Raw genomic sequence first — 25,648 nt, forward strand, 5'->3', positions numbered from 1 at the left:
TCAATGAGATTCAGGTTGGAGTCTCTTCAGTGGCTGAAGTCATAACTGACACAAAAGGAAATGATTGTGGTTGTTGGAAGCCAGCAATCATCAAAAGCGCCAGGACATCACTGCAGGAGTCCCAAAGTGCATTGTCCAAGCCTTAACTATCTTCAACTGTTCTATCAATGAGCTTGCCTCCATAATAAGGTTAGCAAATGGTTAATTTATCCAGTTTTTATGGGGTATGAAGATGATTTCCTCTGTCCATACTGCTTGGAACCAAACACTTTAGGAGGTACACAGAATCGGGCAGACCTAGCTTTCCCTCTACCCATTAGTGAAGCATCTTATCATTGATTGGTGCTGCTCTATGGCAACATGTCTGAGATTGAGAACATACAAACATACGAAATAGGAGCATAAGTAGGCCATTCAGCCCATCGAGTCTGCTCTGCCATTCAATAAGATCATGGTTGATCTTCTTGCGTTTCAATTTCCACATTCCCATCTAACCTCAATAACCTTTGATTCCCTTGCCTAATAAGAATCTACTTGTCTTAAGCATATTCAATGACCCCGCCTCCACCACCTTCTGAGGCAGAGAATTCCAAAGTCGCACAACCCTCTGAGAGAAAAAAATTCTCCTCACCTCTGTCCTAAAAGGGCAATCCCTAGCTTTAAAACAGTGCCCCCTAATTCTGAACTCACCCACAAGAGGAAGCATCCACCTTGTCAATACTGTTCAGTACTTTATCAAGTCACCCCTCACTCTTCTAAACTCCAGTAGAAACAAGCCCAGTCTGTTTAACCTTTCTTCATAAGACAACCCACCCATTCCAGGTATCAATCTAGTAATCCCCCTCTGAACTGCCTCGGATGAATTTACATCCTTCCTTAAATAAGGAGACCAAAACTGCAGACAGTATTCGAGATACAGCCTCACCAATGCCCTGTATAACTGAAGCATAGTACCCTTACTTTTATGTTCAATTCCTCTCATAATAAAGGATAGCATTCCATTAGTCTTCTTAATTACTTGCTGTACCTGCATACTAACTTTTTGTGACTCATGCACTAGAACACCTAGATCCCTCTGCACCTCAGAATTCTGCAGCCATTCCCCATTTAAGTAATACTCTGCTTTTTGATTCTTCCTGCCAAAGTGAACAACTGCCATATTTTTGCCCACTCACTCAACCTATCTATATCCATCTGTAACCATAAGACCATAAGATGTAGGAGCAGATGTAGGGCATTTGGCCCATCAAGAGACCACGGCTGATCTGATAATCCTCAATTCCACTTTCTTACCTTCTCCCCATAGCCCTTGATTCCGTTATTGAATAAAAATCTGTCTATCTCAGCCTTGAATATACTTAAGGACCAAGCCTCTTGAGCCCTTTATACTAAATAATTCCACAGATTCACTACGCTCTAAGAGAAGAAATTCCTCCTCATCTCTGTCTTAAATGGGTGACCCCTTACTCTGAGATTATGCCTTCTGGTCCTAGACTCTCCCACAAAGGGAAACAACCTCTCAGCATCTACCCTGTCAAGCCCCTAAGAATCTTATATGTTTCAATAAGGTTGTCTCTCATTCTTCTAAACTCCAATGAGTACAGGCCCAACCTACTCAACCTCTCCTCATAAGAAAATCCCTCCATATCTGGATCAACCTAGTGAACCTCCTTATGTTCTCTTCACAATATACTTTCCTACCTATATTGGTATCAACTGCAAATTTAGCTACCATGCTTTCACTCCCCTCATTTAAGTCATTGATATAAATTGTAAAATGTTGAGGTCCCAGCACAGATCCCTGGGTACTCATCTTATCACATCTTTCCAACCAGGAAAGGACCCATTTATGCATACTCTCTGTTTTCTGCCAGCCAGCCAATCTTCTATCCATGCTATTCAGAAATGCTTACTGGAAATCCAAGTACAGCACATCTACAGGCTCCCCTTTATCCATGTTATTCCTTCAAAGAACTCCAATAAATTGGTTAAACATGATTTCCCTTTCACAAACCATTCTGACTCTTCCCGGTTACCTTTAGATTTTCTAGGTGCCCAGCTATAATCTCCTTAATGATAAATTTTAACACCTTCCCCATGACAGATGTCAAGCTAACTGGCCTATAGTTTCCTGCCTCCCTCCTTCTTGTATATAGGGGTTATATTTGTTATTTTCCAGACTGAAGGAACCTTTCCAGAATCTACCGAATTTTGGAAAATTAACACCAATGCATCTATTACCTCATTAGCCACCCCTTTTAAAATGCTAGGATGAAGTTCATCTGGACCCTGAGACTTGTCAGCCCGCAGCTCCATCAGTTTGATCAGTACTTCCAATATGTTAATTGAAATAAAAACTAGCAAAAGAAATCTATCTTAACTGGGATGATTGAGGTGAAATTCAACTTCAAAGGGAGGCAAAAATGGTTGGGGGCTAATCATCCACCCGTTATACTTCCTGCCTGATTACCCAAAGAAAACCATGCAGGAGGTGTAATGGACAGGTGGTCTGCTACTGCTCTCCTGTGCCCCTGCTAGAGTTGAATTTTACCCCTAGTATATCAATAGCACAATATCTGCCTCATGTGGCATGAAGTGTGAAGCTTTGCTACTTAACTTCCTTGAATGTAATTCCACATATTGTGCGTTATTTCACATTCCAACACCTATGTTCAATCATGCTTCTAGTTCTTGTTTCTTTGTAAGCCTATTCATATTATTTGCAACATTGGTATGTTGAGTTGGAACAATGACTATAAGAGTTAACCAACTTATGAAACTGGTAATCAGTGTCGAAACAATGGTAAGTAGTATATCGACTAACAATTAGAGTCATTAAAAATATCGAGAAATATTATGGGTTCTAAAATAAGCTAAACTGCTGATATTCAGAGGGACTTGGGGGTACTCATACAATAAACATAAAATTAGCATGCAGATATATTAAGCATTCGGATGGCAAATGGCATGTTGGCCTTTATTGCAGGGGGATTGGAGTATAAGAATAAAAAGTTTTTGCTACAATTGTAAAGGTCTTTGGTGAGACCACACCCTGGAGTACTGTGTATACTTTTGGCCTCCATATTTAAGGAAGGAAATGCTTGGACTGGAGACGGTACAGTGAAGATTCAATAGATTGATTCCTGGGGTAAGAGTGTTGTCCTATGATGAGAGGCTGAGTAAATTGGGCCTCAAGTCCCTCTGGAGTTTAGAAGATTGAGAGGTGATCTCATTGAAACATTCAAGATTCTGAAGACGCTTGACAGGGTAGATATTGTTTCCCCTGGCTGGGGAATCTAAAACACTGGGCCACAGTCTCAGGATAAAGGGCTGAGCATTTGGGACCAAGATGAGGAGAAATGACTTGACTTAGAGGGTTGTAGTGTTTGATATTTAAGGCTGAGATAGACAGGTTTTTGGTCTCTCGGGGAATCTAGAAATATGAGGAGTGAGCAAGAAAGTGGAGTTGAAGCCCAAGATCAGCCATGATTATATTGAATGACGGAGCAGGCTTGCTGGACCATATGGTCTACTCCTGCTCCTGTTTCTTAAGTTTCCAATGTACTGACCTATCTATGATCTGCTAAAGTCACTTACAGTCCATCTCCCAATTAAACACACACTCTATTTTGTTCACATCTGCAAATGCTGATCTGGGGCAGAATTCTCCGCTTGGCGTGTGGGCACGCACCTGGCATGCTCGAGCGTAAATAGCGCGCGATGATGTCGGGTGAGCGTCCCGATGTAATGGCGCACTCACGCGATATTTTGGTTGGCAGGCGCACGCAGGAGTCGGCAGCGTGCCCATCTACAATTAAGCAGCCTATTAAAGGTCATTAATCGATTAATTCACCGCCTACTTTTTGCTGCCCGTCCAAGGTTACGGTTAGCGAGTGGGCAAATCGACCAGGCGGCCTCTGGATTTTTGAGGATACCTCATCCAAGGGCGGGATCGTCAACATGTTTAAGTCACTGTTTATTACGTGTGGAAATTTTTTCCAGGATTTTGAAATCTTTATTTAAGGGCTGAACGTTTCTCAGCTCTCTAAGGCAGCGCTCTGCCTTCAGGGAGTATTCATTGCGTGCTCCCTTGTGCATGCACAGACGTCAGTGCTCACCCTCCTCCCGCCCCCATCCTGGCAGTGCTGGGGCCTTTCAGCACGTCTTTCTCCTTGTATTCTCAGCTTTAGATTTATCCCTCAAACAGCATAACTTATAAAAAAAAATAAGATTATCTGGTTCATTATCTTATTGCTGTTTGTGGGATCTTTTTGTGCACATACTGGGTGTTATGGTTCCTACATCAAAACAGTGACTACAATTCAAAAGTTCTTCATTGGCTGCGAACTGCTTTGGGGCATCCTGAGGTCATGTATGCTGTTATAGAAATGCAAGTCTTTGTTTTTCTTTAAGTTCTTTAAGTCTCTATTTTAAGTCTCACTTTAATGTTCCTTCCTGTATTCATCCAAGGATCTTCAGGCTTTTGTAAAACTACCTTTAGGTTTTGTGGGAACATGTTTAATCATCTGCTGTTTGAATTTTACCATTGTTTGTGCACATTGTTTGCTTGTCTCATTTCCTAAAATTTCTTTCTTTTTTACCTGGATTAGTTCCCATTCAATCTAATTGAAAATAGTGTCTTGCTCAGGTCAAGTATCTTTGCCTTTGATTGTCCTGTCCAATTTTAATGTCAAGCCTAATGATATTCTGATCGCTATTTCCTACAAACTACCTTCCCTTTATCATTGCTTACTTGCCCACTTAATTTCTTCGAACTAGACGCAGCACTATTTCCAATCCTGTTGGACTAAAAACATCCGAACATCAGTGTAGAAGCCTTTCCCTGGGACCTTCATTTATAGCTTTATTTCCCACCTGAAGAATCATGTGCTCATTTAAATATTGGCTAGGGCAAGCTAATCAATCAACTGCTCAATGAGGAGTCGCATCGGAGTTCTCCTCTCTGTCCTGGCCAGTGCTTATCCCTCAACCAACTCTGCTAAAACAGATTATCTGATCTTTTTTTAAAAATTCATTCAAGGGGATGTGACCTTACAGTATCTGTTTCCCATCCCTAATTGCCTTTAAGAAGGTGATGGTGAGGTGCCTTCTTGAACTGCTGCAGTCTGTGCGGTGCAAGTATATGTGGTGTTAGAACAAAACTAGACCGACCACCCAGCGTTGACGTATAGCCACTGGAAACAAAGGCAAGCCCAGTCAACTTGGCAAAGTCCTCCTCACTAACATCTGGGGGGCTTTTGCCAAAATTGGGAGAGCTGATCCACAGGCACATAAAGCAACAGCCTGATGTAGGGCAGGATTTTCCAGCCCGCCCGCCGCTGGGATCAGCCGGTCCCGCCAAAAGCCAATGGGCTTTCGGCTGAGCCACCGAATCTCCCACAGTGGTTCCCGCCATGGTGGGGTGGGAAAATCCCAGCCATAGTCATAGTCACAGAATCATACTGTGCTGCCAATGCCCCGACACCACCATCGCCATCCCTTGGAATGTCCTGCCCCATGGCAAGACCACCGTATCAGAGCCGGCAGCACAGTGTGTTAAAATTGGGAGAGAGCTGCCCTGGGAGTCCTTGACATCAATTCTGGACCAAATGAGGTCTCAAGGCTTGAGGTCAATGTTCCTCCCCTTGACACTCAAGCAGCACTTACTCACCAATAAACTGCTCACTGATGCTCAGTTTGGGTTCCTCCAGGGCCACTCAGCTCCTGACCTCGTTACTGCCTCAGTCCAAACATGGAGAAAACAGCTGACTTCCAGAAGTGGTTGCCCTTGATATCAAGGCAACATTTGACTGAGTGTGCTATCAAGAAGCTCCAGCAAAGTTGAAATCAATGGGAATCAGGAAGAAAACTGAAGTCATACCCAGGACTAAGGAAGATGGTTGTGGCTGTTCGACGTCAATCATCTCAGTCCCAGGACATTACTGCAGGAGTTCCTCAGGGTAGTGTCCCAGGCCCAACTATTTTCAGCTGCTCCATCAATGACCTTCCTTCCAACATAAGGTCAGAAGTGGGGGTATTAGCTGATGATTGCACAATGTTCAGCACCATTCACGACTCCTCAGAGACTGAAGCAGTCCACGTCCAAATGCAGCAAGATCTGGACAACATACATGTTTGGACTGACAAATAGCAAGTAACATTCACGCCACACAAGTGTCAGCCAATGACTGTCTCCAACAAGAGAGAATCCAACCATTGCCCATTGACATTCAATGGCATTACCATCACTGAATACCCTACCATCAAAGTTCTGGTGTCGTCATTGATCATAAACTGAACTGGACTAGCCATATAGCTATAGCTAAAAGAGTAGGTTAGAGGTTGGGAATTCTGCAGTGACTAACTGACCTCCTGACTATGAAGGAATATTCTCCACTTGCCTGGTTGAGTGCAGCTCCTGCAACACTCAAGAAGCTTGACGCCGTCCAGGAGAAGACAGCTTACTTAATTGGCACCTCATCCACCACCTTAAACATTCACTCTCTCTACCACTGATGCATAGTGGTAGCATTGTGTACTAAGTACAAAATGTCATGCAGCATCTTGCCATGGCCCCTTCAACAGTACCTTCCAAATCCCAGCCTCTACCATTTAGAAGGACAAGGGCATCAGGTCATCACAACTCACCACCTCCAAGTTCTCCTCCAAGATTCACACCATCCTGACTTGAAAATATGCGTTGTACCTACACCACATGGACTGCAGCGGCTCAAGAAGGCAGCTCACCACCACCTTCTCAAGGGCAATTAGCGATAGACAATAAATGTTGGCCCTGTCAGCGATCCTGAGAAGAAATTTTAAAAATCCCCACAATGCTGTTCAAAGGAGAGTTTTTTGACTCAGTGACATTGAAGAAACAGATATAGTTCCAAGTTAGATTTTTAATATAATGCGGAATAGTTGTAGAATGCTTAGGCTATATTTATTCACCGGTGCCATCTCATATAAATACCTAAATAAGTACAGAAAATGCTGAAATACTCAACAGATCTGGCAGCATTGAGAAAAACAGTGTTAATGTTTCAGGTCTGTAACCTTTCAGCAGAACTGCCATATAACTACAAAGCCTTTTTTTTATCTGTTATGTGATGTGGGTGTCACTGGCCAGGCCAGCATTTATTGCCTATCCTTAAGTGCCCTTGTTTAGAGGGCATTTAAGAGTCAACCACATTGCCGTGGGTCTGGAGTCACATGTAGGCCAGACCAGGTAAGGACAGCAGATTTCCTTCCCTAAAGGACATCAGTGAACCAGATGGGTTTTTATAACAATCGACAATGATTCCATAGTCATCATCAGACTTTTAATTCTAGATTTTGTTTATTGAATTCAAATTTCAAATTTTGGTGGGATACATTGAATCCATACACTGAATCCTGCCTACACTGAAATGAGCTGCATACTTTCCCAACGCCCTCTGTTAAACAAGTGCTTGCAGTGGCCATGGGAAACATTTTGGACAAGTGTCTATACTGCCTCTTGTTGGAACGTATTTCCCCTTATATCTTAAAGCACAGTCAACAATAGAAGGTTGGCATGTTTGTTGATGTTCTTCACAGAATCACAGAACTTTTCAACTCATTGAACGCCAGCTGATGCATTGTGATGTATAGTTTGGGAGGATGAAAGATTCTGCGATTCCTATAAAATCAACTCCACAAAGGACAATAAATTCAATGAAAGGTTAGTCAAACGATTGCAATGAAAGCAAAGGTAAATAGCAAAGCAGCTGAATATGATAGCAATCCTCTTCTATTCATTAGTTCCTGTGAAGCTTAGTCTAAATGTATGCCAGATGTAATGGTAAACAATGCTATTCATTATACTCACTGAACCCCTCATCAAACCCATCATTCTATCCTTTCAATAGTAAATATTTTGTAACCTGACTTATGCTCACCTTTTTCTCTAAATGTCCCAGGCCATTTTTTGTTAAACAATTGCTGTACATATTTAAAGTAATGAAAAACATTTGCATTTAGATAATGTCTTTTATGACCTCAGGAACCTAATGAAGTGCTTTTGAAGTGTAGTCCACTATTGTAATGTAGTAAAATGGGAAAGCTCAAACAGAAGTGAAGTGAATCATCTGCTTGGATGTCAGTAGACAGGTAAATATGAGTCAGGACATCGGGAGAACACCCTTGCACTTCTTTGAAATAGTGGCATGGGATCTTTTACATCCATCTGAGGAGGTTGGTCCAAAGTCTGCTCCGAAAGTGCAGCATTCACTCAATGCCGCACTGAAGCGTTGGCTCAGATGGTTTGCTGGGGTCCCTGGAGAACAAATCTTGTTTCATAGCCGTGTCAGGTTCAAGAATTGGGTAAGAAATGTATTCCCAGCTGAGCAGGCTCATGCCTTGCATTGGTTAAAGATTGGCTTGCCCTTGTAATGCAGATTAGGCATAGTCTCTTCAAACACAATTAAATTACATATTTTTTTTAAAATCAGAAAGAGTCAACACGGAGATGGTAAGGACAAATCGCAGTTCTTCAAAATTCATTTATAAAGTCAGTAATGTTTCTTCGCATTGTGAAATCAGTTATTTTCTTTGAGTCAGTAGGGTTGACAGCGTTGGAAAGTTGGTCATGAGCATTGCACGAGCCTGACATTACACAAACAAACACAATTAACCAGTGGCCCCGGTTACCCACAGCAAGGCCAGGATTTTCCAGCCCTGTGGAGGGTGGGACCTGCCGTGGGACAGGAAGATTACGGCAGCGGGAGGGAGCGGAAAATCCCTCCCTTAGTCTACTGCTTTATTTTGTTGTCCTAGGCTTTTCACTCTTCCTCCTCCTTTCGCCTCAGCTCACCATCGCCCCCCCCGAAAAGACACGACACACGTCCTGTCCTCGGACTCCTGTACTCTGAGGTGCCAAGAACACACTTTCCTGTGATCATCCAGGCAAACTCTCTGCCTCTGAGGAAGAATACTTGGGATCTGAAATTAGACCATGGGGGAAAGAAATGTATCCTGTCATCTGAAATCCCTCTTTCCAATAGTTTATTGGAGTCTATTTGTTTTAAATGGATTACATTCTCCACTTACATCATGAGGAGAGGAATTTCTGTTTAAGAAAAAAAAGAGTTTTCATTTATTTCACTTTTTTATGACCTCAGGGTGCACTTTACAGCCAATGAAGTATGTTTGAAACATACGAACTGTTGCAATGTAGGAAACACAATGAGCAACTTGCACACAGGAAGATCCCACAAACAGCATTGTGATATCAGGTGTTTTAGTGATAGTGGTTGATGGATAAATATTGGCCAGGACACCAAGAAAAATTCCCCTGACCTTATTTGAAATAGTGTCATGGGATCTGTAATATGCACCTGAGAGTGCAATGGTGGTCTCAGTTTAATATTTCACTTTAATGTCAGCAACTCTGACAATGTGACACTCCCTCAGTACCACGCTGGAGTTTCAGCCTGGATTTTGTGCTCCAGTATATGGAGTGGCACTTGAACCCACAACCATATCACTAAGAGGCAACAGTGCTACCCACTGAATCATGGCTGGCAGTAGAAGAAAGTTGATTCTGCCTATTTATGCGGTCTGGATGGAGGGTGGGGAGTCTGCACGGGGGGTAGGGGGAGGGTCTGGGTGGAGAGTAGGGGGAGGGAGTGTATGGGTGGAGAGTGAGGATAGCACCTGGGTGGAAAGTGAGGGAGGGCCTGGAAAGGGAACAAAGTGGGGGTCTGCGGATAAAGTGGTGGGAAGAGGGTGTCCTGGAATCAGAGTTTGGGGGAAGGTCTGGGTGAAGAATGAGGAGAGGGTCTGGGTGGCAAGTGAAGGGAGTAGAGCAGGGTAGCCTGACAAATTAAGGCAACTCTGTATAACACTTTATATACATAATAGGTGTTGTTGAAATGTTGTTGTAACATTAATGCTAAATCTTTGTAAAGTGATTTCTTTAAGTAAAGCAGATTCCTTTTGTTAGTCACCAATAACTATTCTGACACAAGTAAAACTCATGTCCTCCTGATGGAACTTTCAAAATCCATTCAGACATAACAATAACAGGATATTGTTTATTTTTTGTGAAGAATGGTTTGCTGTTCCAGTGCTTCGTGCAGTTAAGTGCTTTAAACCTGAACCAAAGGTCTCAGGTTGAAGTCTGAAGCTGTCAATCAAACGTGCTTGCCTTGCTTGGCTGAGTTTTGGCAGTTCCCGGCAAAGAATTTATTGTTTTGGTGAGTGGGTATCTGACATGCACAGAATGCCATCATTGTGTTTTCGAAGTTACTGAACCAGGGTGTACCAGGCAATTATGTGGAGTCACAGAGGCCTTTTTTGGTGGTGGATGGGTTTTATGCTGATTTAAAGAACGATACAGCACAGAAGGAGGCCATTCCATCCCTCGTGCCTATGGCAGCTCTTTGGATATCCAATTAGTCCCACTCCCTCACTCTTTCCCCAGGGTCCTGCAATTGCTTTTCCATTCAAGTATCACTGAAGACTGAGAAGCCTTTGTGAATCCCTTTTCTCACAAATGTTCAAGGTTTATGGGTGCAAAAGGAGGCCAACTGGCCCTTTGTGTCTGTGCCAACTCTTTGCTGTCACAACCCAAAACAAATAACACTGGTTGGTTGATCATATATTGGATTTGGCACTGATGTGCAAAGCTCCACATCCCAGACAATCCTCTGATCCAACAAGAGAAGTTTAGAAATGGCATGCCAATGAAAGAAGGTTACCTGGTTATTTATTACACTGCTGCTTGTGAGACACTACTTTATGCAAATTGGCTGTTATACTTCCTACATTACAAAAGTGACTGTGTTTCCTTTTTTTCCCCTTTTTCCTTAATAACTACCATTTTTGTCTTGCTCCATCTTTGCATTTCCTGTGAATTTTATGGTATGATTCATTCAAGATGCACGGGCACACCGCTTCTCCAAGTTCCCCTCCAAGTCACTCACCATCCTGACTTGGAAATATATCGTCGTTCCTTCACTGTCGCTGGGTCAAAATCCTGGAACTCCCTCCCTAACAGCGCTGTGGGTGTACCTACACCACATGGACTGCAGCGATTCAAGAAGGCGGCTCACCCACCACCTTCTCAAGGGCAATTAGGGATGGGCAATAAATGCTGGCCCAGCCAGCGGCATCCAATTGCCAAGAACAGATAAAAATAAAAGTTCAGAAATATTGGAGAGGATCTTCCCTCAGACTTAGTATCTAGGCTGTTGACCAGTGGAAGCGTGTGGGATAACTGGTGGAAGTGTGCCAACCGACCAGTGGAATCATGTGTACTTACTGGATTCAACAAACCATTATGGCAGCAAATTAGTTATGAGCCCTAGATTAATAATCTGGAGCTGTGAATTCAAATCCCACCATGAGAGTTGAAGAATTTACATTTAATAAAATGTTATTAAGTCTGCTTCACTAATGTCCTTCAGGGAAGGAAATCTGCCATCTTCACCCAGTCTGGCCTACATATGACTCCTGACCCACTGCCCTCTGAAATGGCCCAGCAAGCTGCTCAATTGTATTCAAGAACGTGACTGACCACCACCTTTAAGGACAGTTAGGGATAGGCAATAAATAATGACTTTGACTGTGTTGCTCACATCCTATGAATGAAAAAACAAATAAAACCACGCCAACTGACCAGGGGAATTGTGCCTGCTGATTGGTGGAACCATGCCAATGACTGGCGGACCTTATGGGGTGATCAGATCAGTGAAACCATTCCTGCTTTCTGCCTGATAGTCCTGTCAGGAAGTTCCATCGATGTTGAGCACTTGGCCTCATGTGTTTCAACTATGACCTCAGGGCCGGACGGAGGAAGTAGGGGTTGGGCAGAGTTGAGGCCTGGAGTAGTTGTGACCCAGGCTGGGGGTTAGTGAGGTCAGGAGGAGCATGTATTAAAATCCTTCCACTTTCAGTCTGCACTTTGCTTCACAATCCTCGAATACTAAGATAATACAGAAAAAATTGCAAGCGGATTCTAAAGTGCTGATAGAGTGGGAGTAGGTCAATTCTACGTGAGGTTTTATTTTGCTTTTGCACAGTATTCCAAGTTGTGGCTTGATCATCTCACCAACCCATGACCCCTTCCTTGAGAGGCCCATCAGAGAATGAGTTTATGCAATGCCTCAGGATTCTTGTCATCTCTGCCGTGACATGAAGTCCATTAGTGCTAGTTGATGCACTCAGTGAAGTGTGAGGTCATTGTGCAATGAAGCTGATCTCTTGAAAACCGGAGGAAACAAGAGAGGAACTCCTCATAAGTTCAACTGATGACTTAGATTTTCAGATCCTGAACTTTATTTTCATGTTTGGCAGCAGTAAAGGAAGCAACAAAAATTGAAACTTTGCACATTGGTCGGTAGCCTTTAGGGTGGCATTACATCTGAAGCAGGGCTTCTCTCTTAATGCAAAAAATAGTCCTTACTATCTAGTATGAAAACTAAGTGTATTTTCCTCGAGGGTTTGTGTTTCTTGTACTTACAGGAATAATGCACCAGCTGAGCATCTTTTATTTCGGTTTATTGGTCATCAGTGGTTTATTCTGCCACATGATGTTCCCCCTTTTACTGAGGCCGGTCTTTACAGCAATTGGCCATGACGCTTTTTTGGAAGCTTAACCGTTTGGTACGCTCAGTCCTGTGTCAGGGTATGACAACACTGGAATTTAACACAGCCTGTCAGGAAGACAAGATCGTAGCAAAGGCTGTCACTGCAACTCCTTCAGCCATGAAGAAAACAGGAGGTCAAGAATTTCAAGGGCAGTTAGTCTCAGACACCTATGCGCAAAAAGCAAAGCAAAGTTTCCACACAAGGAAAAGAAACTGTATTTATAATTCACATTTCATGAACTCGGAGTGCCCCAAATCAATGAAATGATTCTTTAAAGTATAGCCACCTTTGTAACGTGAAAATCTCAGCAACTAATGTGTGCTCAGCAAGTTCCAATGAACAACAACATGATAATGGCCAGATCACTGTGCTTTTGAATTATGTTGAGAGATAAATATTGGCCGGGAAATTGAAGTGAACTCCACTACTCTTCCTTTGAGATGGTGCCATAGGATCTTTTCTGTCCACCTGAGGGCAGATGTCTTATCTGAAAGCTGACACCTCCTAAACTGCAGTTTATTTAAGAAGTTTGGTTAATATAATTTGTGTCAAGGTGTAGAAGTGTGGAAATATGTTTCTCAGCAGCTGTAACATGTAACTGAAAGTTGCACATGGTGTGCTTGAGGCGAATAACATTGATGCATTTGAGGAGAAGCTAGGAAAGTACATGAGGGAGAAAGGAAGGGAAAGACATACTGAAAGTGTGAGATCGAGTAGAGTGGGAGGAGGCTCGAGTGTAAACACTGGCATAGACCAGTTATGTCAAATGACCTGTTTCTTGCTGTAAATATTACTATCTAAATGTAACCACTCTTGCACTCAGCTGAAATCAGTTCATCATTACGCATGCGGGAGTATTTTTGAAGTTCCTCGAGAAATAGGTAGGAAAACTTGAAGGATGTATAGTGACAGAGAAAGCAGCCAGAGAAGCATTACAACCTTCTGGGCAAAAGACGTTAAAAAGAAATGACAAATGAAGCAGAAATGTATGTTTGTCTTTAAAGGAGATGTTATGAAGTAATGGGGACAGGAATAACTCATTGCATCCAAGCAAACACTGCACTGTGGAATCAAGAGAAAATGCATTCCCTCGTCCACGTGGTGCGTGTTTTCTCTGCAGAACCAGCTTCTGGGAGAAATGAGAACCCAGTGCATGATGGGCTGAATGGCCTCCTTCTGTGCTCTATTGTTCTGTAAATGCAATCAGTTGCTAGCAGTAATCTGCTGAGGCTGTATTAGTGAATGGAAGAAAAGATGGAAAAATGATTTCCCTTGGCTCACCCATGAGACTGCACATCAGAGAGACAGGTACAGGAATCATGAGCTTGGGGAGGGGGGAATGTTTCACAGTGTGGACCAGGAGCATCCGAATAGAAAATCTCCACAGCCTGAACAGATAGCACACATTAATTAAATGACCGGTGATCAGAGGGCAGGTCTTGTTTGACTCCCCAGGCAGGCATTGACCTCTTTTTCTCTCTCTGAATGCCCCCTGCAGTTTGGAGTTTGGATCACAGCAGAGTGACGGCTGCATGTTAACATTACTGAAACCGGCTCTCTCCTTCCCATTCTGCTATTGGTATAAGCGATTTGGTTTCAGAATACTGTGTACAGCTCTGGTGGAACCCAGCATGGAAAGGGATGTTGCAGTTATTGCAAGGAGAGAGGAGAGAGTGTCCAGAGTGACCAAGAGTATAGAGGGATTGGATTATTAAGGAGCAATTGTGTAACATTCTCACTGGGAAAGAGAAAGGTTGAGAGGCGATGTGAATGCCGTTATTTAGGATTCTAACAGGATTGGATAATCTCAGCCATGACAAGTTGTTTCACCTTGTCCAGAACAGGGGAACCAGAGGATACAGCGTGCACCAGGAGGGAGGGAATTCAAAACTAATCTGTGGAAACAATGGCCTGAATTTGATGTCTGCCATGCAGGTGCTTGGCAATCATGATGCATCGTGAAATGGGGTGTTATGATGTCAGGAGGGATTCCCGACATCATTGCGCTGCATCGCGGTATTTTGATTGGTGGGTGCGCGCCAAGATCGGCAGTATGCCTGCTTGCAAATAAAGGGCCAATTAAGGTCATTTAAAGAGCAATACACTGTGATTTTTAGTGGCCCGTGCACTTTTACACATGGCACATGGGCTAATCGGCCATGTGGCCTTCACATTTTTTAATCATTGTACATCCAGGGCGGGATAAAAGGCCTTGAAGATTTTGGAGAGGTGAGGAGTTAGGGGTATTGAAGTGAGTTGGGGATTTGTGGATTATGGTTTATTTTTGGAATATTTTTGTTCATCTGGATAATCCTGGAAGGGTAAAATCTTTTGCAGAAGCTCCCTGCAGACAGGCCCCTTCATTGTCCAAACATGTGCAAGCATAAGGTCAGACACGGGCATTGCGTCCTCTGCTGGAGGCACCTCCTCAGAAAAGGACGAGAGGGCAAGAAGGAAGAGGAGGCCAGTTACCCACAGGCATTGTGCTAGAGTCTGCCCTCAGGACCGAGAGGCACAGCCAGAAGGGGTCGAGAGCGTTGCAAGGGTGAAGGGCCAGGAGAAGGTGGCAGTACACAGCTGGTAGAGTTTACAGGCTGCGATCCAGCTTCCTGGACATGACAGAGGCACAGTGCCGAAGAAGGCTCTGCCTCTTCAGAGAAACGGTCACCTCTCTGGGTGACATGATTGCCCCGAAATAGCCTCCGACTGTGGAGGTGGCCACCTAATGCCAGTGGCTCTGAAGGTGGCTGTAGCTCTGAACTTTTATGCCTCAGGTTCATTGCCGGGGTCTGTGGGAGATCTCTGCAGAGGGCTACAATCCGCTGCACACCGCTGCACCAAGGTGTGTTGTTCCGAAGGGTACAAAAACAGACGATGCCAGCCAGGCAGAGCGAGCCAGAGGTTTTGCTGCAATAGCAAGATTTCCAAGAATCTAGGGACCCTGCATGCAAGTGCCAATCAAGGCACCTGTTTGTGGGGGTGGGGGGGCGGGGGGTGCTTTTGTAAATAGGAAGGGGTTTCACTCTCTGAACATTCAGATTGTGTGTGACCACTTGCACGAGATCCTGCAGGTCTGTGCTAGGTATCCCGGAAGCTCCCGTGATGCGTACATCTTGCGTCAATCCCAGGTGCCAACGGTCTTCATAGCCCTGGCACGGTTGGATATCTGGGGAACAGAGGCTCTCGGTGGCTGATGACACTGCTCAGACACCCATGGATGCCTGCTGGGGAGAGGTACTAGAGCAGTCGTGCTGCCACAAGGGCCGTCATTGAGAGGACAATAGGCTCAAGGTGAGGTCCTGCTGCCTGGACCACTCAGGGGGATCACTGCAATATCCTCCAGAATGCATTTCCCTTATTGCAGTAGTCTGCTGTGCCCTACACAATCTGGCTGTCTCGAGGAGGAGAGCTAATGGAGGGTGAAGACAGCAATGTTGTTCCGGAGGCCGCTGACGATATATCCAGCTCTGATTCTCAGGAGGAGCCTGAACATCTCCAGGTTGGTGAACAAGATACGGCAATGAGGATGCTTATGGGAGCCAGGGAGACCGCAGACAGAGCACAGAGAGACTGCCACCTTACAGCTCAGGGCTGATGAGAACCCCCCCTCCACCACCGCAGGTGCCAGCCTCTCCTGTCCTTCCCTCTAAAATCTACATTGCACCCTAGCCAATGTGTAACACATGAGCGCCACACCTCCTCCCTAACAATTACATCAGCACAATTAGGCCTTTTGACATGATGTCATATTTTAATAGTGAATGTTAACATATTAATTTTAATAGTGAATAACATAAATCATTACACCGTGTCAATGAGAAATGATTCACTTGTGAAACCCCTTCTGCAATCATAGTGACTTAAATTTCCACTTTTGAGTCTTGGTGCTTCCCCCTCGCTGGGCAGCTGCATTGGAGACAGGCTGCTGGCCCTGATGCCTAGTTGGCCTTGATGACTTTGGTGGGCATCTTCTGGTTACCGGGGCCTGCTGTGTGGGCCCTGACTGGGAGGGAGAATCCAGCACCAAGGCTGGGCACTCCTCAATTGTCGCAGTCTCCTCAGGTGCGACGGTCACTGGCAGAGGGGTGGAGGAGCTGCTGCCATCACCAGGAGCATCCTCAGAGGAGCCCCCCAGATACCTGGAGCTGCAGCTTGCCCACCAACATCGGGTTTGTTTGAACCTCCCTGCACAGCAGAGATGGATAGGATACCAGTAGAGTCACTAGGTACCTCACCTATCTCCCACATTGGCAGTGATCTGCTGAGGTCAATGCCAGTGTGTGGGCTCACAGGTCTGAGTACAACCCCAGGACCCCTGATTGAGTTACCGGAGCTGCCACTCCATGAGAGTCACTCCTGTGTCTATGGAGGAAGCTGTGTGTTCAGAGCTCTGGGTTAATGCAGTGTTCACGCTCCACATGGTCTCCTCTAACACAGAGAACATGGCATGCAGATCCTCAGGGATCTCTGCCAGATCTTCACGCACATCCCACTGGATCCAGCATTTGCCACCTAACAGATGGCTCCAGAGCCTCATCATCTGTCTGGGGCTCAGCATCGTCCTGGGGATTCTCTGACTGCTGACGCTCTGGGGATTCTCTGCCTCCACCAGCTCCTCAAGCAAGTGTGATGTGCCTTCCCCAGTGCGCTCTACCATCTACTCTGGAACGCTCATGCCCACCAAGGTGCCTGATACATGGTGCAGAGAGAGAGGACATGGCGTGGGTGCATTCTGGCTGCAGATCATCCTCTGATGTCAAGGGAGGATCCTCGGGTCTGGAGGATGTTCGATCTGAGGGAGGGAGAACATATATCAGTCTTGAGCAGCATTAATGACTTAGAGTGCATGCATACTTGTTGCTTCTCAGAATGGACAACTGGCTTCAGAATGGACAAGAAACAGAGATTAGTGAATTTCATGTGTCAGTCTTACAACCACTGCCCTACATCTCTTCCCTGTCCACTGGACTCTTACACTCCTCCGAAACCCCTCCCTCACTGTGACCAGAGGACCTGGCTCCAAATTCACAAGCCATCTCCAGGATCTGCTCTTCCGCTTGACTTAGCAACAACAGATTAGGGACACCACCACCCATCCTTCCTCGCTCCTATACACTGTGACTCCTTTTCTCCTGTAAGGACAATAGTGCTTTCATTAGTTCCCCCTCCACATGCCAGTACATTCCACCCTTCCCCCGCTAGCCCGACTAGTCGCAGGATAAGGTGCCCATCACATTGCAGCATTTCCCCCTTCCATACATGCCAGAAACCCTGTCTGCTTACCTGCAGTCTTTAAGATCACAGGAAGATGCACTGAATTCAGCTCAGAGCTTCATACCCAGGAGCCCCAACAAGTACAGTCACAAATAAACACATCTCTCCACGGTTACATGGGGACTAGTAATCACCCTGGCAGAGCACAGAAGGTCATTGAACCTCCTCCTGCACTGCATCCAGGTCCTTCTGGTTACATCATGGCCGCTGACCAGAGTTACCACCTCTGTCCGTGTTTTCTTAGTTACATGGGGAGGCCTCCTCTTCCTTTCTCGTGACACCAGTGTCTCCCGATGTGCACTGACAGCCTCCAGTAGAACTCGCAGGCAGTCATTCGAAAAGTGGGAGCCTGATTGGTTCCGGCTATTTCCATCCCACCTGGCATGGATTCCGGGTCCAGAAAACATTGCTGGTGTTCCAGTCACACCTCCCTGCGCAGTTGTCTGCTCCTCTAAAAGTAACAGCACCTCTCTAAAATAGATCCTCAACACAGATCAGTCTTCAGGCAGCTCCTTTTAGACTCAGAGTCATAAACGTTTACAGCACAGAAGGAGGCCATTCAGCCCATTGTGTCCACGCCAGCCAACAAAGACCTGACAACACTAACCCTATTTTCCACGATTATGGCAACGCAAGTGAATATCTAAATATTTCTTAAATGTTAAAAGAGTTTCTGACTTAATCACCCTTTCAGGCAATGAGTTCCAGACTCCCACCACCCTCTGGGTGAAAACATTTCTCCTCAACTCCCCACTTAGCCTTCTACCTCTTACCTTAAATCTATACCCCCATCCACTGCTCCATTCATTCTGGTGCTCGACCTCTTGCTGCCCCTCCCCCTTCTCCCCCACCAGCAGCGTTGAGCCTCTCACCACACGCTTCACGCTGGCCAGCACTTAATTGCTGTCGGGAGCCGATCGTGGGCAGGAGTGGATTTCACATCGGCTTCCGGTCCTGCTGATCGCGCTCACCCACCAAGCCTGAAATTCAGGCCAATACTTCAGTGATTGAGTGAACTGTCTATGAAACAGAGATAAAAACAAAAAAACTGCGGATGCTGGAAATCCAAAACAAGAACAGAATTACCTGGAAAAACTCAGCAGGTCTGGCAGCATCGGCGGAGAAGAAAAGAGTTGACGTTTCGAGTCCTCATGACCCTTCGACAGAACTTGAGTTCGAGTCCAGGAAAGAGCTGAAATATAAGCTGGTTTAAGGTGTGTGTGTGGGGGGCGGAGAGATAGAGAGACAGAGAGGTGGAGGGGGTTGGTGTGGTTGTAGCGACAAACAAGCAGTGATAGAAGCAGATCATCAAAAGATGTCAACAACAATAGTACAATAGAACACATAGGTGTTAAAGTTAAAGTTGGTGATATTATCTAAACGAATGTGCTAATTAAGAATGGATGGTAGGGCACTCAAGGTATAGCTCTAGTGGGTTTTTTTTTATATAATGGAAATAGGTGGGAAAAGGAAAATCTTTATAATTTATTGGGAAAAAAAAGAAGGGGGAAACAGAAAGGGGGTGGGGATGGGGGAGGGGACTCATGACCTAAAGTTGTTGAATTCAATATTCAGTCCGGAAGGCTGTAAAGTCCCTAGTCGGAAGATGAGGTGTTGTTCCTCCAGTTTGCGTTGGGCTTCACTGGAACAAAGCAGCAAGCCAAGGACAGACATGTGGGCAAGAGAGCAGGGTGGAGTGTTAAAATGGCAAGCGACAGGGAGGTTTGGGTCATTCTTGCGGACAGACCGCAGGTGTTCTGCAAAGCGGTCGCCCAGTTTACGTTTGGTCTCTCCAATGTAGAGGAGACCACATTGGGAGCAACGAATGCAGTAGACTAAGTTGGGGGAAATGCAAGTGAAATGCTGCTTCACTTGAAAGGAGTGTTTGGGTCCTTGGACGGTGAGGAGAGAGGAAGTGAAGGGGCAGGTGTTGCATCTTTTGCGTGGGCAAGGGGTTGTGCCATAGGAGGGGGTTGAGGAGTAGGGGGTGATGGAGGAGTGGACCAGGGTGTCCCGGAGGGAGCGATCCCTACGGAATGCCGATAAGGGGGGTGAAGGGAAGATGTGTTTGGTAGTGGCATCATGCTGGAGTTGGCGGAAATGGCGGAGGATGATCCTTTGAATGCGGAGGCTGGTGGGGTGATAAGTGAGGACAAGGGGGACCCTATCATGTTTCTGGGAGGGAGGAGAAGGAGTGAGGGCGGATGCGCGGGAGATGGGCCGGACACGGTTGAGGGCCCTGTCAACGACCGTGGGTGGAAAACCTCGGTTAAGGAAGAAGGAGGACATGTCAGAGGAACTGTTTTTGAATGTAGCATCATCGGAACAGATGCGACGGAGGCGAAGGAACTGAGAGAATGGGATGGAGTCCTTACAGGAAGTGGGGTGTGAGGAGCTGTAGTCGAGATAGCTGTGGGTGTCGGTGGGTTTGTAATGGATATTGGTGGACAGTCTATCACCAGAGATTGAGACAGAGAGGTCAAGGAAGGGAAGGGAAGTGTCAGAGATGGACCACGTGAAAATGATGGAGGGGTGGAGATTGGAAGCAAAATTAATAAATTTTTCCAAGTCCTGACGAGAGCATGAAGCAGCACCAAAGTAATCATCGATGTACCGGAGAAAGAGTTGTGGAAGGGGGCCGGAGTAGGACTGCAACAAGGAATGTTCCACATACCCCATAAAGAGACAGGCATAGCTGGGGCCCATGCGGGTACCCATAGCCACACCTTTTATTTGGAGGAAGTGAGAGGAGTTGAAGGAGAAATTGTTCAGCGTGAGAACAAGTTCAGCCAGACGGAGGAGAGTAGTGGTGGATGGGGATTGTTCGGGCCTCTGTTCGAGGAAGAAGCTAAGGGCCCTCAGACCATCCTGGTGGGGGATGGAGGTGTAGAGGGATTGGACGTCCATGGTGAAGAGGAAGCGGTAGGGGCCAGGGAACTGGAAATTGTTGATGTGACGTAAGGTGTCAGAGGAATCACGGATGTAGGTGGGAAGGGACTGGACAAGGGGAGAGAGAAGGGAGTCAAGATAACGAGAAATGAGTTCTGTGGGGCAGGAGCAAGCTGAGACGATCGGTCTACCGGGGCAGTTCTGTTTGTGGATTTTGGGTAGGAGATAGAAGCGGGCCGTCCGAGGTTGGGCAACTATCAGGTTGGAAGCTGTGGGAGGGAGATCCCCAGAGGAGATGAGGTCAGTGACAGTCCTGGAAACAGTGGCTTGATGTTCAGTGGTGGGGTCATGGTCCAGGGAGAGGTAGGAGGAAGTGTCTGCGAGTTGACGCTCAGCCTCCGCGTGGTAGAGGTCAGTGCGCCAGACAACAACAGCACCACCCTTGTCAGCAGGTTTGATGACAATATCAGGGTTGGACCTGAGAGAATGGAGTGCAGTAAGTTCAGAGAGAGAAAGGTTAGAATGGGTGAGAGGAGCAGAGAAATTGAGACGACTAATGTCGCGCCGACAGTTCTCAATGAAAAGATCGAGAGAAGGTAAGAATCCAGAGGGAGGGGTCCAGGTGGAGGGAGAATATTGAAGATGGGTAAAAGGATCCGTTGAACTGGGAGAGGACTCCTGCCCAAAGAAGTGAGCCCGGAGACGAAGACGGCGGAAGAAGAGTTCAGTATCATGCCGAGCCCGAAATTCATTGAGGTGAGGGCGTAAGGGTATGAAACTAAGTCCTTTGCTGAGCACTGAACGTTCAGCATCGGAGAGGGGAAGGTCAGGGGGTATAGTGAATACATGGCTGGCGCTGGGATTGGAAGATGGGGTGGGGACGGAGGGACAGGCAGGGGTGGAGGGTCCTAGATGGGTGTTGGTGTCAATGAGTTGTTGGAGCTTGCGTTCCTTAGCACTTGAGAGAAACAGAAAAAGTTTCTTGTTGAGGCGTCGGATGAGCCGAAGAATAAAATGAAACTGGGGGCACGCGCAGCTTTGAAAAAGGGTACACACACACCTTAAACCAGCTTATATTTCAGCTCTTTCCTGGACTCGAACTCAAGTTCTGTCGAAGGGTCATGAGGACTCGAAACGTCAACTCTTTTCTTCTCCGCCGATGCTGCCAGACCTGCTGAGTTTTTCCAGGTAATTCTGTTCTTGTTTTGTCTATGAAACAGGTTCCCAAGAGAAACAGTCTAATCATTTGGTATCAATTCATTCAAATACAAATTGGACAGATTTCTTTGTGAAGATAATATATTGGAATGCAATATTTGAGCAACTTGAGACATGGCCTAGGACGTTCCGTGCCTGCTGGCATTGGACAATACGATGAGAAGGCCAAAAATCAGCTTCATAACGTCGTGAAATCAGTTTGTGATTGTCCGCTCAGCCCGTCAATGGCAGACCCGCTATCGGACGTCGGGAACCTCATTGTAATACATCAGCATATCATTATAAGGCCAGCCCGCTGGACTCATCCACCCCCCACCCCCACACCCCACCCCCCAACCCCCCCCCCCCCCCCACTATATTGTCCACTTACGTTGGCGGAAAAACACATCGGAACAGAACACATATTGATAACTGTGATGTGCAGAAGTCGCGACTTATCACCCAGGCCTTGCTCACATCCTGAACTTCCAAGGAGCAGAAGATGCTGGAGCCCAGCACCAACAGGATCCTGGAAGAATGCTCATGGCATGCTGGGTGGATTCTCACGGACATGACTCCGCTGTCAAGCAGCTCACAGAAATGGGAAAGTCACCATTGATGCTCACAGCGATGATGTTTGAGGGGGTGGGAGAGGAAGGTTGGGGATCAACTGGGAGAGGAAAGGGTGTCAACTGACTGAGGTTGGGAGTGGGGGTCGGGAGTGCAGGGGAGAAGATGGCAACTGGGAAGGTAGGTGTAAGGTGGGGGTAGAAGGTGTAAGGGGAGGAGCTCGAGGGGGAAGGAGTGCGGAGAGGGGGAAGAGTCCGGGGGAGGAAAGAGCATGGAAAAGGGAGGGAGTCCAGGGGGAGGGAGTCCAGAGGGAGGAAGGAGTGTGGAGAGGGGAGAGGGTAAGGGCAGAGGAAGAAGTCAGGTTAGAGGAAAAGGGAAGGCTGGAGGAAGGAGTCAGGAGGGGGAAGGACTAAGGGTGGCGGAAGAAGTAAGGGTATCTGAGGGAGTCAGGAAGGGGGAGAGACTAAGCGGAGGAGGAGACTGGGGGGAGCTAAGGGGACTAAGGGGGAGGGGAAGGGGTTCTGGGGGTGGAAGGGGTCTGGAGGGGGCACGTCCAGATGAACGTGCAAGGGAGGGGTCTGATGGGTCCATGACTGTCTCCTAGAGACGGAATGTGATAGAGTGGGTGTGATATGATCGAATGGTGAGAATGACTGAGGGCAGAGTGAGGCAGAAGGGTGGGAGGGTGAGGGTTCGATGGTAGTAGTAGAAGGGACAGCGAGGCTGGTTGGTGGGGACTCAGAGGCAAGAACGAACCCTGGGGGTGGGGGAAGGAGGAGGTTGGTGGAGGTGAATCTGGGTGGGGGGGGATGGATTTTAAGGAAGGGAATGTGCACGTTCACCTGGACATCCCCGAAGGAAAAGGGTTGTGGCTGGTAGGTCACGGAGGGGAGGTGGGGGATGTCGGGGGGGAGGGTCAACAGTGACGGGGGAAAGGGGATAGGCGATTAGGGGAGGGGAAAAATGGGGAGCTGATGAAAAAGTGAATCCGGACCATGCTGTCCAAATCGAAAGTGAAATGAGAGTCGTGGTGCCCCATGGGAGTGTGGTCAGTGGGTGGGTGGTGATGCAGCTCAACTCAGATGGACAACTGAAAGTGAACCCCAGCAGGCAGCACTGAAAATACTCAGGACATTGAGGTGAGTGTGATATGTGAAGGGTCCGTGAGTGGGAGGGTGCACACATGAGGCTCCGAAAGCCCTGCCAGACATACATTTCTACCTCCAGGATCACTCGTTGTCCGGCTGCTCCCTCTGATGTGACAGAGGATGAGGTTGAGGGGCTCACAGGCAAAGGGAGGTGACAGCCTCAGATTCTTGAGTGGATGACTCAGGGGTGTCCAGTTGCCACTCCTCCTCCCTTTGGGTACCCAGGAGTCCTGACGTGACTCCTTGAGGGGAAGGGGCAGCTGGAGGGAGGTTGAGGTTGCCCCTTTCCTTCTCATATTGACACTGCAGGAACTCACCCATGGCTCTGACGATGGGGTGCAGGTCTGCACGCATCTCCGTGTTCTGCTGGACCAGGGTCTCCATGGTACCCATGAACCTCCCCATAGAGAGCTCTATACATGCACATTTGGGCACCACTTCATCAGACAGCAAGCGGACACACTCCCCCGATTTATGTGCCACTTTGCTGAGGGCTTCCAACAGCTCTGTGTGCTGTTTCCACACCTTCTGCTGACGCTCCAGGATGAGTTGGAAGGCCAACTCTAGAGGCTCATCATCTGATTCGGAGCACACAAATGCCTGATCCCCAGTAGTTCTCTGAGTGCTCACACAAACCTGTCTCCTGCTGCTGCGGACACGTGTCTGTGTGGTGACCATCAGATTTTAAACCTGAGCCTGCTCTAGATCTAGGTCCCACTAAGGTATATGTCTCAGGGCTGGTGCAGGGTGTGGGTAAGCGTTGTGACGGGTCTTCCAGGCTGCTTATTTCTAGCTCTTCACTGGAGGAGGTGTCCTCTTGGCTGGAGGTGAGGACACGGATGGAGCTGAGGGACTGTCTGGCTGAAGGTGTCCGTCGCTTGGCAGAGCTCCCTGTGAACTAAAGTAGAGATAATTAGTGCATGGCAGCAGAGTCAAAAGCAGGAGAGAGAGCACTCATATTTGCGGTGACAGAGGGATGATGTGGTGCAGGATCCTTATGAGGGTGCTCACCACCGACCACACCATCACCGCAGGCACCATCCACATCCTCACCAGTCAGCGCGATAGCACACTCCTTAAAGTGAGTGAGGGGCCTAACATGGGCCACTCCACCCCCCAGTCTGGGACCTCTCCCTGCTGATGTGAGCGGGCCTCTCCTGCATGGAGACAGATGGAGAGAGCGTGAGCAGGACACATGGTACTGCCTGGAATGTTTGTGTGGTGAGCGGAGCCATGGACGGGATGAGGACATGAGCTCGTGAGGGTATGAGCCTGATGGAGATGTGAGGGTGTGTGTGAGAGTTAGTGGTGTTGTCCCTTGAGGTGTGAGATCCCTGTGGATGTGTGATGGGTTTGTGAGTGTGTGAGTTGAGAAGATGAGAAGAGTGAATTATCTTAGCGGAACAGGTGAGACCATTCATCCTGTCATGGCACTGGGTGGCTGTCCTCTTTTGTAGGGCATTGGCGCTAATCATCGCCTCCCAAGCTGGATTAGTGAGGTCGCTGCCCATCCTGCAACCAGAGTGAGGGTATAGGACATCACAGCGAGCCTCCGCTGTGTCCAAAATGTTGTCAAGGGATGCGTCATTGAACCTGGGAACTGCAGTCTTTTTGCCTTTCGAGGCCATGTCTTCTTTGCAGCCGTCGTGGATTGGAAGCACCGAGAGGTGTGTACGCGGCTGGCACGGTGAGGTGGCGGAGGTGATGGCTTGGCGGGCGAATGAGAGCCTGCCTGCCATGGAAACTGCATGTTTCCCGGGAATGCCTAATTAATGTGATGGGTTTGGGATGATACAGTGTGGAAAGACACAAGGCTGGCGGGTAAAATGTTGTTTTACATGCCCGCTATCACACTTAGTGCAAATCTGGGATGATTCCTCCCATGATGTATGGTGAGTGTAACTTGGGAGGAATGGGTGAGTTTGGACCTATGGTTCCCAAAGCTCTCCACCACTTGG

This window comes from Carcharodon carcharias, chromosome 9 (genome assembly GCF_017639515.1).
Source record: "Carcharodon carcharias isolate sCarCar2 chromosome 9, sCarCar2.pri, whole genome shotgun sequence".
Taxonomy (NCBI): domain Eukaryota; kingdom Metazoa; phylum Chordata; class Chondrichthyes; order Lamniformes; family Lamnidae; genus Carcharodon; species Carcharodon carcharias.